The sequence below is a fragment of the Protopterus annectens genome, chromosome 1.part0 (genome assembly GCF_019279795.1).
Source record: "Protopterus annectens isolate FY-2018-M chromosome 1.part0, PAN1.0, whole genome shotgun sequence".
Taxonomy (NCBI): Eukaryota; Metazoa; Chordata; order Ceratodontiformes; family Protopteridae; genus Protopterus; species Protopterus annectens.
Window position 1 is genome coordinate 213,997,446 of NC_056725.1, and position 18,985 is coordinate 214,016,430.

Sequence of the window (18,985 nt, forward strand, 5' to 3'; positions counted from 1 at the left end):
TTTATAAGTATTATAAACAATAAGTTCCTCTTGTAACATATCATTTAGGTTGATATCAATTTTGTTGTAAGCTATATTCATTTCATTCAAGGAAACCACTGTATATCTAGTTTCATTCCATAATATAGCATTCATTTTGCTCTCATATATTATGTTATCCATAAAAACTATCCCTCACCCTTATCTGGTTTCATAACTCTAATACCTTCATTATTTTTTATTTCATACATTAATTCTTTTTCTTTTTTACTTAAATTCCATTTACATTTGGGCCCATTTTCACACTTCCTTACCTCACTTTCAATCACCATTTCCAGGTTTTTCAACTGAGGGTGTAGAGGTGGGTTATAGGTACTTTTCCTTCTTAGTTCACCATTGTAATTTCTCTTTTCAGGAAACATAATACTCAAATTCACTTTTCTTAAGAATAATTTGATGTCCAACAAACTTCTAGTAATTTCCCCTTTCTTGTATGGAATGAACTTCAGACATTTTGAAAATAGCCTAAAGTGTTCTTCTTCTATTTTAATATTACTGAAATTGTATATAGTGAAGTTATTGAATGTATTTTTGATTCCATCAATACATATTTCCCAACAAAAGTGTGTATTAGGGTGGGTTGGGTCGGTATTCCCTAGAATCTCCTCTGCCCCCTTCTCCCCTCCTCTCATCGGAAAATTTGGTCGTTTGGGGCCCTGTCTGTTTATCAGCCTCTCTGATCTACGTAATGGTGGATAAGCCTGATCATATTCTAGATCCCCTTCCCTAAAGGGGGTATCTTCACCTTCATTATTTTCAACATGGTGGTGCTCTTTGTGGTAACCCATACCATGGTTATAACTAAAATATTTATTGGCTGGCTTAGGGTAACTAATGTGGCTCTCATACTCTTTAACATCTCTTTCCAATGTTTTAATTTTCCTATTTATCAAATTCTCACATTTATTGACTATATCTTTCCTTAGGTCATAACATTTGCTTTTTTCTTCCTGTATATCAAATATCAAATCATCTTTAATATACTGATCTAAAATATCTATATCCTTTTGAATAGACTCTTGAGTTCTAATGTTTTCTCTTATAATCAATTTTAATACATCCAAACCACATTTATTGAATACTTTTATAAGTTCTTTATAAAGAACAGAGTCTGGGTTGACATTGTTTGAAAATTTGTATATCCGTAGTCCTTTTGGAACAGTCTCCCTGGAGATGCATTCCTTTAAATACTCGTTCTCAATGTCTAAAGTCCTGTATTTAAACATTAATTTGGAAAGCTGGTCCAGTTTGTTCCTGTAGGACCCATCCTGAATATGTTTATTATTGCCATTGATTTTAAAATTAGGTTTTGTCTGTGACCAGTCTTTAGTCTCTTTATAAATGTTAGAGTTCACAGTACCTGCAACCTTCGCTCCCTCATTGCTCGTTTTACTACGAGAATCGGCACTTCTGCCTTTGCTTCCATTAAATCCTTTTTTCTACCGCTTTAAAAATGTTAGGGGTGGAAGCTGGATTGAAAGTTCCACAATTGTCTCCTTCAAGGTCGCCAACGTCAGAGGATATGCCAATAAGCTCTCCTTGTTCGCCATTACCAAGTTCTGTTTGTTTGAAATTACCTCCAGTTCCTGAAACTCGTACTGGGGCTAGGTTGCCACATATCCCCACTAAGGATTGGCTGAGTGGGGTAAGAAGACCAATCAATTCCGTGAGTTGGCCAATGAGTTTACGTGTTTGGCCTACTTCATCCTGCCCCCTCACTTCAGGATGTAGTGGCGTTGCCATCTCCGTTCCACTAAAGAACAAAATAATCCAAACAAAGGAAACTGCACAAAGGTACCAAAAAAAATCCAAGTGAATTGCAGTAAATACGGAGAAGTAGCCACTTAGTAATCCAATGCATTTATTTCAGCCACAAAATAAATGGAAAAGAATTGTACAACTAAAACATGAATGCCTTTTAAAAGCTCGACACATGCGTTTTCATCTTTTTTTAATAACTACTAGCATTTTCATAGTGCTTACGCTTTTAAATGAAAAAGGGTACTGTGAAGGTACAACCCATGTGTCTTTCCAGATCTGAGGATGAAAATATTATTAAGAAATGTCTTTTGCTTAAAAAGTTGTTTCTCAATCATGCTTACCCCAACAATCTATTGGAGGAAGTACTTGATTTTATCTGGACAGGTAGGCCAGATCATTATGCAGCCATCTTGTGAAACCTATGTTCAATACCCCAAGGATTTGGCCATACATTATTTATGGTCTTAGACCATCCTTGTATTCTAGTGGCATGCTCTCCATTGTTAAAAATAGCTGGTCCAGAGTTTCTGGTACTTTTCCTGGTCTTAATAAATTTGACACAATGCCTTCTTTTGTATTCAAGTCATTGAACAACACTGGTGATGCTTTTGAGCGCAGGTTGGCCGCTCCATCTATTTATGGTCTTATGAGCATGTGTGATGCATGCATTCAGTGTCTTTACATCTTTGAGGGATCCACCTGTGGCTATTCCAAACTATCCCAGGGTTATTTTTTGCCAAGGCAAACATACCTGTAACATCAATGGGGTGGTTTATATGGCACTTTGCTCTGCATGTCCTGTTTTTTACATTGGAAAATAGAAGATTAAATAAAAGAATTTATGAACATTTACATTCCATTAAAAATGATGATGAAAACAATGCTTTATTTATACACTCTTGTTTTGCCAAGGACATTAAAATGTTCACTTTTGTGTATTGGAAAAGTTCCTCCAGGACAGGGAGTGGGGGGTGATTGGCAAACTACCTTACTTTGTCAGGAATTGTAATGGCAAATCATTTTTTATTTATGTATTTATTTATTTATTTTTTGCTTTCCTGGATTAAATCATGTTCGGCATGCCCCAGCTTTAAAGAGAACATCATCTGATAGGTTGAAGCATTAACACTACCTATCATAACTCCCTTCTTACAGGGATGCCTTTTATTCTCTTGAGGTTCTTGCAATAAGAATGAAAGTGTTAAATCTATAAATTCTGTTAAGTTTTTTTTGTGAAGTATTTATTTTTTGTTTATTTGATTTACCAATTAATATGAATTCTTTAATTTTGCCTGTGTGCCTTATGCCATGGCCTTAGTTTTTTTTTTTTTTTTTTTTTTTTGAATTAAAGATTAATTGATGGACATTTTATAATGAATTTAGGTTAACAATGTCTTTTTCTTTTTCTAGTATTCTTTTTATTATGCTCAGGGAGGGGTCAGACCTCTATAAGCTTGTGATGTCTGCATCAAGAAATGTTGATAAAGAGGGTAGGTGAGATCAGAGAGCGTGTATAAAATGAAAAAAGAAGGGGGCTACAATTGACCTGTGATGTATTTCTTTCCAGATGGGTACCGATTTTGAAAGGGATGAGTCAATTTTAAATGCAATTTTCTGATAGCTAAAATGTATTGAAACCAACCTACTGATTTTTCTGATATGTCTATTGCTTGCAGAGCTTTTGTGAGTAGGTAATGATTTACTAAATCAAAGGCCTTGCACATGCTAACACAAACTGCACCTGTTAATTTGTTTTTGTCAATATTTAGAAGGCTTTCATTTGTATAGGTGAAACAGTTGCTATAATTCTACTACCTGTGTTGAAGCCATGCTAATGGGACAGATGCTCATACAGTTTTATAAAGGAACAGAGTTGGTTAAAGATAAGCTTTTTTTTAGAGAAGCCGCGGTGGTGCAGCAGTAGCGTTGTTGCCTCACAGCAAGAGGTTCCCCCCTTCGATTCTCAGCTGGAGCAACTTCTGTGTGAAATCTGCATGTCCTCCCCGCGGTCGAGTGGCATTCGAAAGACATACATGAATGGGCGTGCCTTTGTTGAAGGTTGGGCATCGGGCTGGCACCTCAGCACTGTAAAACTCTACTGCCAATCATTAGCGGACCGGAGTTCTGCTGTGGCAACCCCTAACCAGGAAAAGCCAAAAGAAGAACAGCAACCTGAGTGTTAGTAGAATGGAGACTGGTTTAAAATCTGAGACTTTGATTGGGGAAGGCACTTTGGGTACTGGCCTATTTCTGCTTGCATGAAATCTTGGGAAATTACTAGATTGAATAGATAGTAGTGAAAGGTTACTAAATGATATCTGTATAGCATGATATAACAAGGATGCACAATATCTGCCCTGGTGGGTGCATATTTGAGGATCTGCTCTAGAAGTTGTCCAATATGTTTCCTTTTAATGAAAAAGGAGGTATATAGGAAGGAGTGAGATGGGGATTACTTGTCGGGAAGTTGTTTTGTTTGTTGGGTTTTCATACAAAGGAGTTTCATTAATTAATTACTTAATTTATTTATGTATTACTCTTTCTTAACCAGAAAAGTCTAACTGGGCAATGTCCTTTTTCAGTGGAGGCCTGGGGAGAAATGTTCCGACGCAATACTTACCATAAAATACAACATTTTAAAAAATCACAAAAGCATGCATTATATACAAAATTAGCATAACATATAAGAATTGCATGGAAATTGATTTCTTAATGTAAATTAGTGCAATGTATGTGAGTTAATTGGTATAATTAGATTACATACTTGGATAAAAGTGGGGAATATATATCACAGAGTGTAATTAAGTTTGCAGTTTTTCAATAAACAGATATAGGTAAGAGGACACTGAAATGTTTATAATATAGCAGGTGTATATGAAGAATGCATGTCAGAAAGTATAGGATACATTGTAATCATAGGATGGAGTGGTAATGCGATAATATCAATGAGAAGTTTTGGTGGGAGAAGGACAGATTGTTGGATGGCCAGTAGAGATAAAGGAGACCATAGGTAGGTTATCTTTTTTTGGTTGGGGTCATTAGATAGTATTTTTATGAAGTGCAGGCAGTCTGAGAAACAACTGAATAGAAAAGGTAGAATGAGATAGACTGAGAGGGTGTTTTGTGACATCAGACAGCTTTGCTTTTTTATTTGCTTAAATTCTGGAGCTGTATGAATCTGCTTTAATTTGTCGAGGTTTGAATGCTTTCATATGCATTATGCAACATCTATTATTATATGGAACATTTTGAGTTCTGGGGAATGGCATTAATACTTGAGATGGACTTAGGATGCTGATGATAAGAAAGTCTACGACAGAGAGTTATGGTTTGTTAAAGCTGAGTTTAAACTGCTAAATGAGATTAAGATCTGCAAAAAAAAAATATTTAAATGAATGCAGTAAGGACTAAGGAGGTTTACACTGAAGTCATCCAGAAAGATGATGGGATTGTTTTTTGGGGTACAAATCATAATTTTCTTGATAAAGTTTATACTTTTATCTTGGTTTTTTGAAAGAAGTTGGTAGATTGTGATGATAGAAATTTATTTTATCAGCTTTTTCTATGGCTGTATTAAATTACCCAGCTTGGTTCATGGTCATTTGAGATTTTGGTGTGGAAATGAGTTAGCATACATAGAAACTTACTGCCTCCCCATTTCTATTTACTGGTCTAGGTTATAACCTATAGAAATGGTTTAAGAGTGTGCAACATCTTTTACGAGTATTTTGTTGCTATTATCCTGTCGTGATTTTTTTGGAGTTTACGAAAGTGTCTACTTGTTGTAATTTATTGTTGATACATTTAGTAGGTAGATATTTAGCAGATTTTTCAGTAGTAGTAGATGAGGGAAGTAAGGAAGTTTGTATAGGCATTGATTTTGTTCTTATTGTTACTTAAAAGAAGGGTTAGTTTTTTTAATATTTTGCATGAAAGAGAGATAGGATTTGTTGTTTTAGAGCAGAAGTTAGTGGGCGAGTGTAACATGACATGCTTTTTTTTTCAAGGAAGACGTGTTAGGCAAATATGAATGATTTTTCATGGAGTAGTTTAAGAACTGATGATGGATAGTGGTGTGGATATGCTAATGGAGTACATTACAGTGCTATTATTGATTTTATTGTATTGACTGTGCAGATGTGAAGGAATTAAAGTGGTATGAAAAATAGTAAGTTGTTATTACTGACATGATTGTACAAGTATGAGTTGCTTGAATGAAGAGAGTAAAGAGAAAATGATAAATAAATAGATCTCTCAGGGTAAGGTACCTGCTATGTCCCAAACGAAAAATGTCAAAATCAAGGTGCAGGTACTCCACGACTATCGAAGCCAACCATCAACCAAAAAGGCAAAAAATCAAAAAAATTTTTATACTTGAACAGCAAGAAAACGTTATTCCATGGGTTGTTAGTGCTTTCACGTCTACTCTGGACGCTTCTTCAGACTTTAATAAAACACTTCATCACTTCTGTGCTTAAATACATATCAATTAAACAATTAACCAATGAAAGCCTTTGTATGAATACATAACTTTAAAAAATAAGAAACTTCTAAATAAATAAAAAGTCAGAAACTTATATTGTGAAAATTAAAAATTCAAAATTCAACATTGACACTAAAATTGATGTAGTAATAGATTATTACTGTTATTAACATTTCAGATGGCAAATAGCATATAAATATTTATATATTTATTAAAAACACAACAGCATATGAAAACAACATATAATAAAAAACATTTCAAATATATGAAACTACTGAAAAACTTCTAAAAATACATATTCCTACTAACACCAAGAAACATGAAAAAGTCAGATGTGGCAATAAATAACTGCTAATGCTTGAGATGACAACTGACTAGAAAGGGTTTCAAAGTAACCCTCTCATTAAGGCCATGTCCTTCATCTGCTTTCATTCTGATGATCCAGTTACATTCTTCCCTATCAGTGAAGTTACTAACATTGCCTAATCTCAATGTGGTGTGTATCAATTCAATGACTAAGAACTCAAAAGTATGTGTGGTGCCTTGCTCATCAGAATGAAAGCAGATGAAGGACATGGCCTTAATGAGAGGATTACTTTGAAACCCTTTCGAGTCAGTCGTCATCTGAAGCATTAGCAGTTATTTATTGCTACATTTGACTTCTTCATGTTTCTTGGTGTTAGTAGGATTATGTATTTTTAGAAGTTTTTCAGTAGTTTCATATATTTGAAATGCTTTTTATCATATGCTGTTTTCATATGCTGTTGTGTTTTTAATAAATATATAAATATTTATATGCTATTTGCCATCTGAAATGTTAATAACAGTAATAATCTATTACCACATCAATTTTAGTGTCAATGTTGAATTTTGAATTTTTAATTTTCACAATATAAGTTTCTGACTTTTTATTTATTTAGAAGTTTCTTACTTTTTAAAGTTATGTATTCATACAAAGGCTTTCATTGGTTAATTGTTTAATTGATATGTATTTAAGCATAGAAGTGATGAAGTGTTTTATTAAAGTCTGAAGAAGCGTCCAGAGTAGACGTGAAAGCGCTAACAACCCATGGAATAACGTTTTCTTGCTGTTCAAGTATAAACATTTTTTTTTATTTTTTGCCTTTTTGGTTGATGGTTGGCTTCGATAATCGTGGAGTACCTGCACCTTGATTTTGACATTTTTCATTTGGGACATAGCAGGTACCTTACCCTGAGAGATCTCTATTTATTTATCATTTGCCTCTTTGTTATCTCGAGGGGACATGACAGAAGGAACCAAACACACGGAGGAAGCTGCATCTGAGGACATGATTTCTTCATTCTCTCAACTGCTTTCCAGGTATGACAATCCACTGCTAAAACTTTCTTATTCACAACTAGCTAATACTAATGTTACCCACAAAGGTAAGCAGTTAGATATCAATGTGCTACAACTGATGAGACAATTTGAAGATACTTTACTTAAAATGAAGAATGTACAGTGGCAAAAACAACATATGGAAGCATGCTTATCCTTTAAAGTTATTCCAAGAGGGCTACGCATTTTAAAGATGCCCACCTTTGGTAACAAATATCCAGACCTTTTAACAGACTGGCAGAAACTCAATATTGAGACTAGCAATAATTATATTAAGCTGTTAATAAGACAATATTCGCTAAATGAGAAAGAACTCATGAAAGAGATCTCTATTCTGGAAGAGCGTTCAAATTCTTCTTTAACATCTGTACAGTTATCTGATTACTTCTCTGAACTTTCCACTACTTTAACTTTAACTGATAACAGACTTTTGCAACAGAAAAAGAAGAAACTGGAGAGAGACTGCTCCGATTTTGCACGTGGGAATGTCTTCTCTTGGCCGAAGGAATCCCTCCGGTCAGCTATTGATGTAACTAATTCTTGTCTTCCTGACTATAGGAAGGATGGTAACAGCGAAATGCATCCTACTACATCAGGAAGTACTAATGTGGCCATCTTTGAAGGCACTCATATAGAGGGGTGCACAACAGAGAATGGTTCAGATTTATTACTAGTGGAGAATGGAGGAACATCTGAAAACTTACAAAATAGGAATACCACAGCAGATAATATTCTACCAACCATTAGACATTCGGACACTAAGAGCTTGGGACCGGTAGTGAGGAAGAAGACTTTGCTCCTAGCAGAAGGGAATTCAGAGACTAATGAGAGAGACAACACAAATCTTACGTTCCCTTTATCATTTTGACCAGCAGATCGCAAGACATGGAGTCCCCAGTACAAGGGGAAGAAACAGAAACCCTCAGGGGAGTCAGGGGAACCACAGAAGAGATTGTGGAAGAAAACTCCAATGAACTGGTAATCAGTTTATCTAGCCATGAGTTGACTGATGCTGAAATGAAAGTGTTAAATAGAGGTTTATCATTTGTGCCCTCACAAGGGATAGACATTAGTGAGTTGATAGTACAATTAAAACTTTTTACTAGGGGTTTAGCGCTTGATTTATTTTACGATAATGAAAACACTGATACTAGGGATATAGTAATTAATAATTTTAGGAAACCTTCATGCTTTGTACCAGAATTGCATCCGCTTTTAGAAAGTTTTGAGAAAGTTTGTTGCAATGATTTTTATATGTTATTTGAACAAACAGGCTTTAAGTCAGAATTTTATAATTTAAGCCGACAAGAAACAGCAGCTTTAAAAAGTTTACAAAACAATGATACTATAGTTATCCGCCCAGCGGATAAAGGTGGTGCACTAGTGTTATTTGACAGTGTATATTATAATAACAGAATGTTAGAAATGTTATTGGTTGAAACCACATATAAAAAAATACATATGTATGATCTAAACAAGGTTATTAGTAAACTTCAGGCCTCATTGTATGATATGTTGATGTCCAATATTATAAGTAATGATCTCTATAATTATTTTCTAGTTGAAAAACCTTTGGTACCTATTATCAGAGGTCTTCCGAAGGTGCATAAGACATTGTCTGATCCACCCTTCAGACCTATAGTCTCAGGGAGAGGCTGGCTAACTGAATGTATCTCAATTTATATTGAGAAGCAACTTAGACCTATAGTTGATTCTACCTTCTCCATTTTGAGAGATACTAAACAACTATTGGAATCTCTAGCTGAGAGTGCTGTTGAAAAAGCATACTTGGAGAATGACATTATGATGACCCTAGATGTTCAGTCTTTATTCACCTGCATACCTAATGATATAGGGATAGACTTCCTGAGGCTTTTTCTTCTAGAGAAGAGCATGATTAACAACAAAGTGATTATGATCGCCATGCAGATGGAATTAGTGTTAGAAAATAATGTATTTTATATGGTGATGGTTATTATCTGCAGATTTCAGGGGTAGCGATGGGCACGTCATGTGCCAATTCTTATGCAAACCTTGTACTAGCCTATTGGGAATCTATGTATATTTTTGGAAATGAATATTATTCGCAGCACCTCAAGTATTATAAACGTTTTGTGGATGATGTTTTTTGTTTGGAGTGGTGATGTTACTATCTTAGATGAGTTTTTAAGTTACGTCAACAACACCACATCTTTTTTGAGGCTGACTGGGGAGCGATCATGTCACCAGATTGACTTCTTAGATGTTACCATCAGGAAGCATAATGGGTGTTTCACTACCAACATTTATAGGAAACCCTGTAGAAAGAACACATGCTTACATCGTGATAGTATGCATCCTCCCCACATACACAAGAACATTGTTAAGAATCAGGCAGCTCACTGTTCACGTCTAACAAGCGATGATTCAGCATATAGGAATGAATTGATGGGCTTAGATGCTGACTTTAAATCCAGGGGTTACCATGACAATGATTTGACAATCCTGCAACAAACAGAACGCAATGAAGAATCAAGACCCTACATTAGGATAGCAACTAATGAACAGGTGGAACAAAGCAGGCCATTTACTAGAAGCTAAAAGAGGATGGTACTTTCATATACCGATAAGAATAAGAGTATTACTAATGTCATTAGAAAGAACTGGGGTATCCTACAGTTGGATGATAGGCTCAGAGCACTTGTAGGTCCTCACCCCAGTTTTTCCTACAAGAACACCAGATCTTTAAGGAACATGTTATGTTATGAAAGGTGATGTCAAGATCAACCACTTACTGTTAGAATGGGTACCTTTCCATGTCGCAGTTGCAATCAGTGCAAATACATGCTGGGCAGGAATAACTTTAGGCATCCGGACACAGGTGTGCTATACAAATTTGATCATTATGTAGACTGTAGGACAAGGAACATAGTGTATTTAGCCATCTGCACCAAATGCCAGGCTTTCTATGTTGGTATGACGAACAGAACGTTGAGGGAAAGGGTTAGAGAGCATTTATATGCGATCAACAGGGAGAATGACAGGAACGCACTGGCTAGACATGTTCTATCGCAAGGCACCACACATACTTTTGAGTTCTTAGTCATTAAATTAATACACACCACAGTGAGATTAGGCAATGTAAGTAACTTCACTGAAAGGGAAGAATGTAAATGGATCATCAGAATGAAAGCAGATGAAGGACATGGCCTTAATGAGAGGGTTACTTTGAAACCCTTTCTAGTCAGTCATCATCTGAAGCATTAGCAGTTATTTATTGCCACATCTGACTTTTTCATGTTTCTTGGTGTTAGTAGGAATATGTATATTTAGAAGTTTTTCAGTAGTTTCATATATTTGAAATGTTTTTTATCATATGTTGTTTTCATATGCTGTTGTGTTTTTAATAAATATATAAATATTTATATGCTATTTGCCATCTGAAATGTTAATAACAGTAATAATCTATTACTACATCAATTTTAGTGTCAATGTTGAATTTTGAATTTTTAATTTTCACAATATAAGTTTCTTACTTTTTAAAGTTATGTATTCATACAAAGGCTTTCATTGGTTAATTGTTTAATTGATATGTATTTAAGCACAGAAGTGATGAAGTGTTTTATTAAAGTCTGAAGAAGCGTCCAGAGTAGACGTGAAAGCGCTAACAACCCATGGAATAAAGTTTTCTTGCTGTTCAAGTATAAAAATGTTTTTTGATTTTTTTGCCTTTTTGGTTGATGGTTGGCTTCCATAGTCGTGGAGTACCTGCACCTTGATATTGAGTAAAGAGAAAATGCAGAAGCTGAGTTGGATTTATTTATTCATAATACTATTGTTGTTAGCTGTACTGAAAAGTTGTAATATAGGCACAACTGTACTGGTATCTTTAAGATGAAAGGTTGAATATGCGTGTTTGTGGAGTGGTTCAGACCATACAAGTGTACTGAAGGGTGAGGTAGTTGATGAATGGGGATGGGTAGTGCAGTGGGTCACATCTTCCACTGATGGATAATGGGATGAGGGAGGAAAGTAGGTTTCTAATTTTTTTGATGCCCCTATGACCTGCAAACAAGCAGATATGTTATGACCAATTGGTGCATTCCTTTCATTCAGATTTTTTAATGAAAGCTGTTTGTCTGAAGCACAAAACAGCAAAAAAAAAAAGATGAAATAAATTTTTATCAAACACAAACTCAAGCTTTTTGGCAGGCAACAAGCCTTACTGCACTCCCTGTGTGGGAGGACACCACCCCCAACTTAGAAATACCAACTCCATGTTCATATAACAGTGGAAGAAAGGGGAGAGATAAAGCTGTTGCACTGTTGTGAGTCAAACAGTGATCACCAGAAACACGTGTTCCCCATTCTTACTCTCTGTGGAACAAGCACCAATTGGACCATTTGTTCCACTGTAGAACAATCACAGGCTATGCTCCATCATCATCTTCCTAGCTTCCATCAAGTTTTTTCTACTCCTTGACCCTTGATCCCCAAAGTGGTCAGTGGGTATGACCCACAATACCAGCCTCATTTGAATTAGTTTGTGTGCCCATCTTCAGCTACAGCATACACTGCTTGGCAGGCATGCCTCACATCATGGCCTGGATGCTACAAATGTTTGCTAACATGCATTTGAATACACTCAGTCTCTGTTAGCATCGATGTAGCAAACTTATCCCATTTCCCACCCCCAGGATGGGTGAACAGGTATTGATAACTCATTCCCTTCTCCTCCTACATAGCTTTTTCAGTGCCTGAGACACTAGCTGAACTTGGGTGGTCTGCATCATAATCACGGCTTTACTTCTGTACACTGGAAGCTAGACTAATGGGAGTGTTTTGATGCCTACTGTATATTAATTCTTTAGTGATGGCAATACTGCAGACTAAGAGCCATTTTTGTTACTTATAAAAACTGTATCTGTCTGTAGATTCTGTAGCTCCAGTCTACATTTTTATAAGATCTACTGCTTTATGGGAGTCATGCTCTGATCATAAATTCTGTTTGATGTATAGACTTAGGTAATATATAGAGCACCACTGGAAAAGAAAGAAAAATGTTGAAACTCAAACTTAGTCTGGATACTAATTTTGCTATTTACCAGAAGGATCTCCTTCTGTTCTATAAGATCTCTGTCATATCAAACTGTTTGCCTGGGCTGTTTCCAATGTGCAGGCTGTGCAGCTTATGCCGCTTTATCATTCATAAAGCCTTTTTCACCTCTTCATTGTGAAGAAGCTGCAGGTTCTTTTTTTAAAAAGGTTACAACAACTAGACCCATTCTTCTCACCCCCCCATAGTCCTTTGTAATGTATTATGTCTTGACATACCTGATTTCATTGGGTGGGGCAGAATTTGGCTATGTTGACCATGATAAAGAAATGCAGGTGTTAAAAGAGGCCTTGGTGACTACTGTTCCCCACCCTCTCAAAAAACATTTTTTTTTGGAACTGAACATATTTGAGAATTAGGTCCCTATCCCCAACCTTCATTTGATAAGTATGATTATCAAGACAGGACTATACCTGTAAGTAAACCTCTAAGTAACATCCCAAAGTGTATTAGACCCACACCATTTTGGTATTAGGTCCAAGCACAGTATTGAGACTGCACTTATTTGGTACTTAATGATCTCTTTATAATTAGAGATAAAATGTTATATTTGATCCTGCTCCTTCCCAATCTTCTGACCACCTTTTATACAGATTATCATGCCATCTTGATTAAATACCTTAGAGAATATCGTGGATGCACCTGTACCATGCTGAAATGGTTAACTTATTACCTCTTTGAATATTTACAGATGGGGATTTTGAGGATGAATTATTCCAGTCCTCTTCTTCTGTATTTATTTATTTATTTATTTATTTATTCATTCAGCTTGGTAACTGGGGTAAAGCACTGATCCCAGTGGACTAATTTCAATCTCAGCCCAAAGAGTTATCCAGAATAATAAAAAGGGTTTACATATAAATGAACATTAAAAAATATAAGCAATACTTAGGCAAATTAAGCAAGTTATACTATGTAAGACAATAGCACAAAACTGATGACAAGATAAAATAATTGGGATACCACAGGGATTGATCTGGGTGCTACTGCCTTTTATTGTGTTTATACTGCCCCTGAGAAAGATCATTCAAAAGAGAGATATGTTTTACTATCTGTATGCTGAAGACATTCAGCTGTAACTTTCATTGACTTAGGAATCTGTGCTAGACTTTACCACACATGAAAACGAATCAACAAGAAAATAATTATTATGATGAAGTCTCCTGAGTGAGAGAAAAAAGTGCTTAATGTTTTGGTGCATTTTATTATTTAATAAGAGTCATTTTACTGAACCTGCAGTGGTGTATTTTTTCATGTTGATTAGTTTTTTGTTTTTCCACACCACACACATGAAAACTGTTTGGAGTCTGTCCTCTACTTAGTAATAGTAACATGACTTAAAACAAATTCAACAAATACCAAGATATTGCTAGTACATACCATTACATGTCCATTACATATTCATCTATTTTTCACTTAGTGATATATGGGGAAGTATTCAGTTGCCAGAAGATTAAAATAGACAGACTCCGAGTTCAACATTGAAAGACTTCTTAAAATTCAACCATGCAAAACAACAACAGGAGGCCTACACACTTTTCTACATACTACAATCTCACATCTCTCTCTTCCCGCATCCTCTGTCCCCTTCTAGTGATGCAAGACCAGAACACAACAGATCCTCCTTTACTTAAGAACAGCACTACACTTACAATATGTAAATTAAACATCACTAACATTGTAATGAACACTGAATTACATCAACATTTATATTTATGCAACATAGTCCTCAAGCCAAAGAGGTATCCTTTTCACATGTACTGGCAGAATGTGGGGAGGTTCAGGCATTGGTGTCACTGTGGATTGAAGCGGGAAGTCCACTGGAGCATCCCTTGAAGCATCACTTGTCTCAGGTGCACTTGACTTAGAAATGGGAAGAATGCCATTTTTTCCATCTGCCAACAAGTAAGTGCATGGATCAATTTCCTTTTGAATTTCCACAGGTTGTGAAAATCTTGGATGTGCTTTTGGAACATGTAGTGGATTCTGAATGCGCATCTTGTCCCCTTTGTGAAAATGAGGTTTATCGTTGGCAAGATGCTTATCAGATCCACAGCGATAGCAAGCACAAAAAGAGGCTGCATACGGTGTAGCAGCTGTAGGCTGTGAAACAAGCAGGGGCTTGGAAGAAGACTTGTGGCAGTGGTGACCAGCAGCAGACACAGGTTGAGTATATAAATTCTGTACTGGGACTGGTCTATCACCCTAAATAAACTTTGTCTGCTCACCCACAGCTTCTTTGCATAGCAATCATAATAGCTTTAACCAAAGTCAAGTCAAGTTCTTAAAGTAAACTTTAACATATATGATGACTGGGCACATTTTCCACCAACTGATCATGTAACATTTCACATTTAACTGCTAATTCTCGTAATGCGGCCACATACTGAGAAATAGTTTCATGATCAGCCTGAGCATGTTTTCTAAAAGCATGCCATTTAGCAGCAACATTTCTCCGTGGAGCAAAATAAGCATGTAAAGCCCTAATGGTGTCTTCCAGTGATATACCTTGGTTTGGAAGTATGTAAAACAGTGTCTGACCTTCTGCTCCCAGGCAAATGAAGATGTGCCTTTCTGCGTGCTTCGGGCCATTCATCTCCTGATGCACAAACAGTCAGCATGCAGTTATTAAACATTTTCAGACACGTCAAGCAGTATAGCTGGCTCACCCAAGCATGGGAAAAATGGTGGAGGAAAAGGAGTAGCAGCAACAGCCATTGTAAACAAGCAAAAATGAGTTAACTACCTTGTCTCCAAATTAAGTTACCAGAAGAGTGATAAACACAGACTCTGAGTTCATCTTTAAAAAATGTCTTTAATTCAACCATCCAAAGCAAGAACAGGAAGCCTACACACTTTTTTGTGTACTATGATCTCACATCTCTCTCTTCCTGTGTCCTCTCTCTCCACCTAGTGACAGAAGACCAGAAATAACAGGAAGTAGATAGGAATTTGCATGTTGAATGCATGATTTGGATGTTACTACTGATGACAGGCTAACATTGAAAGACAAGGTTGTTGTGTCTTTCGGCTTTTCCCGGTTAGGGGTCGCCACAGCAGAACTCCGGTCTGCTACTGATTGGTAGTTGATTTTTACATGCTGAGTTACCAGCCCTGATGCACAACCTTCAATGAAGGTATGCCCATTCACGCATGTCTCCACACAGAGGACACTCTAGCTGAGAATCGAACCAGACAGCATCTTACTGTGAGGCGACAACGCTACCGCAGCACCACCACCGCAGGTACATTAGGTATCAGCTATTATTAAGACTTTAATTATCATGTTACGAACACCTCCTGAATCTAAATTTCTTCTCTAACTTTAGATTTAGTTGCCAGGATTAATACACTGGTACTCTCTATGCTTATTTACTACAATTCCATTTACCTTGGGATCTTGGACTGTGATCTGGAATATTTGTAATAGATGCAGAATTCTGAAGCAGGATTACTAAGAATCTGTAGTTTTGACCTATTATATCCTTTTTGTGGAATCTATACTGCTTGGCAATTTCAGCAAGGACTGTGTGTAAAATACTTTTTCTTGCTTACTGGAACCTGCACAACCTGAGTCCTCCTTAAAGTACCAAAAGCTCTTTCAGTTATGTTTATGCTAGGCCTCACTGGTCAGGGTTAGAGGATGATGGTTGTCTTACAGGAGTGTTTAGAAACTTCAAGCAGGGTATTTTTTTCCTGCTTTACCCCACTCTTTTGGAATCAGCTACCTTCCATGACTGAACAACACAGCATGAAGACTTGCTTTAGAAGTCTTTTTTTATCCTGACAGAGGGCAGGGAAAACTATTTTTACCTCTTGTAATTTTTAAGGATACTTTTTTAGCACTTCCTAACTGCTTGTTTAGACTACAAGTTGTCTTATTTGATTCTTATGCTTATTATTTTTATGTTACAATTATATTATTATACATTGCTTAGATTTAAGCATGTTAATGTTTTAAATAACTATAGTACTCTGTTTTAGCATGAGAAAAAGCTAAAACCTCTATTTATTTTTTTTAACATAAAATCATAAACAAAATGTGCTGTTACATCAAAACTAAACCCATTATTTATTTTTTCTTAAAAGTCATGTTTTTAAGTACTTAAAATGATCAGACAGAAAAAAATAAGATATCACTGAAACTATCCCCCAGATTTACTATTCTTCCATGCAGGACTAGCTTAGTCCTGCACGGAAGCGGCCGTTTAGGAACAGGACGGCAGCACACCATGCATATTAATGAAGACACTCTGCCTGAGCTCCTAATCTTACACAGAGCATGTAAAAGTGCAGGGGGTGTGTCTGAGAGCAGAGCTCTCAGAATATACACGCCCCCATAATGAAGAACAGCAGAAAGTCCAAAAAAATGAGCGAGACCGCTCATATGTGTCCGTATACCCCCAGCAACATCCCCTCATGTGTACAAGAGCAATAGTAAACACAAGCACTATAAAGATGCTTTTTTATTTTTATGAAACAGATTAAATTTAACCTTAGGTGCACAGGTTTGCCCATTGCTTAGCTACAGGTAATGCAGCTTAAATGGCAGAAGAGGATAAAAAGTAAGATATATGCAAATGAATCAGCATAGCAATAGTGTAGTGGGAAGAGCAATATTCCCGGTTCAAGTCCCACTGCAGCACATTCCATTTTCCATGTCAAATCACTTTGTGACCAATAATTTTAGTTGCATAACCTACAAAACAACATATATTTGTGAACTGGAGTACTGCATTAAATGCAGATGTGAGGTGTCAGTGTAATAATGTTGCAAAGTCCACAGATAATTACATATGCCCCATACAGTATATGTACACAGGAATCATGGATACAAATGGAAGGTAAAATGTGTAATGAATGATAACACCATACAGCTTCCAAATCCCCCACCTTCTCAAGAACCATTAGACATTACTGTCTAAATTAGTGCAGTGGTAAGCAGGAGTAAGCACTAGTAAGCAAGTGTAAACACTAATAAGCAGTAGTAAGCGGGAGTAAGCATATGTAACCAGTAGTAAGCGGGTTTAAGCCTGTTTCTGTGGGGGTAAGCAATGTGCACATAGGTTAAGCAATATTGAAGCTAACTATCTGTAAGCATCATTAACCCGAGGTTAGCAGTGTTTACCTTTGCACAAACCCATGCAAACCTGCTTACAACTGCTTAAAAGTGCCTTAATCACTCTGTATCCAACAGCTGCTATTCTGCCCAGCAACAAAATGAACAGCTGTGCAGTTCTTGAACCCAGGACCCTATGCACTATAGTCACAATAGTCAACCACCAAGTCATCACAGCAGTACATAAGATTGAGGTATCACCAAACAAACCCTCACTACAGTAAAATCAAACTGAACATGTGAAAGGAATCAGTATACAGTCATATGTTCTATAACCTACTATATAACATAAATATGTGAACTGGAGTACTGAAGAAGTAAGCCCAGATGTGAGGTGTAAATGTAATAGAGTGTTGAAGTCTCCTACTAAACACAAGAACCCCATACAGTGTACGTACACATGAATCATGGATACCAGACATATATATAAGATGTAATGAATAATAAATCAATGCCAAAGAGCAAATATAATGCAAAGTCAATTTTAAGCAACACTAAGCATTGCACAAGCCAGCTTAGGAGGTGTAAGCAATATCTAGGCCAGCTAAATCAATGTGCCCTGTGGTATACCCCTTTAAACAATGCCAACCTTAGGTAAGCAGGCCTGCCCATAGCTTAGCCTTTTGAAAACCAGCCAATCATGGCAAAGTGCGAGGATTCGGCCCTACTTAAACCCAACAGGTAGGATTACATCGCATAACTGGTTGTAGCTTCCCCTTGCAGGCAGCATGGCAGAAAGGGGAGAAGGAGTGCACTTCTGGGTGCAGCACTGAGGCATCCAGGAGTCCAGAGTCATGGCAGGACTCCTTGTCAAAGACCATGAGCAGAGACTACTGCAGGGCCAGTACCAGGGTTCCCAATATAAGGCAGAGGCCTGGGACCATCTTGACCATAACCTCACCAGTACCACTGGCATATCCTGAACTGGTGAGCAGGTCAGGCATCACTATGCCGATCTGAAGCGGCATAAGGGGGATCTCTTAGATCAGTGGATCCAAGAGGCTAGGAGGACAGGGGAGGTCCCAACTGTGTGTTAGTATCACTCTATTAACTGTTTAATAATTGCTAGCTCATGTATATTATGGATCTGTATGGCTAAATATTCCACTTATGTCTTTCACAGTGGCA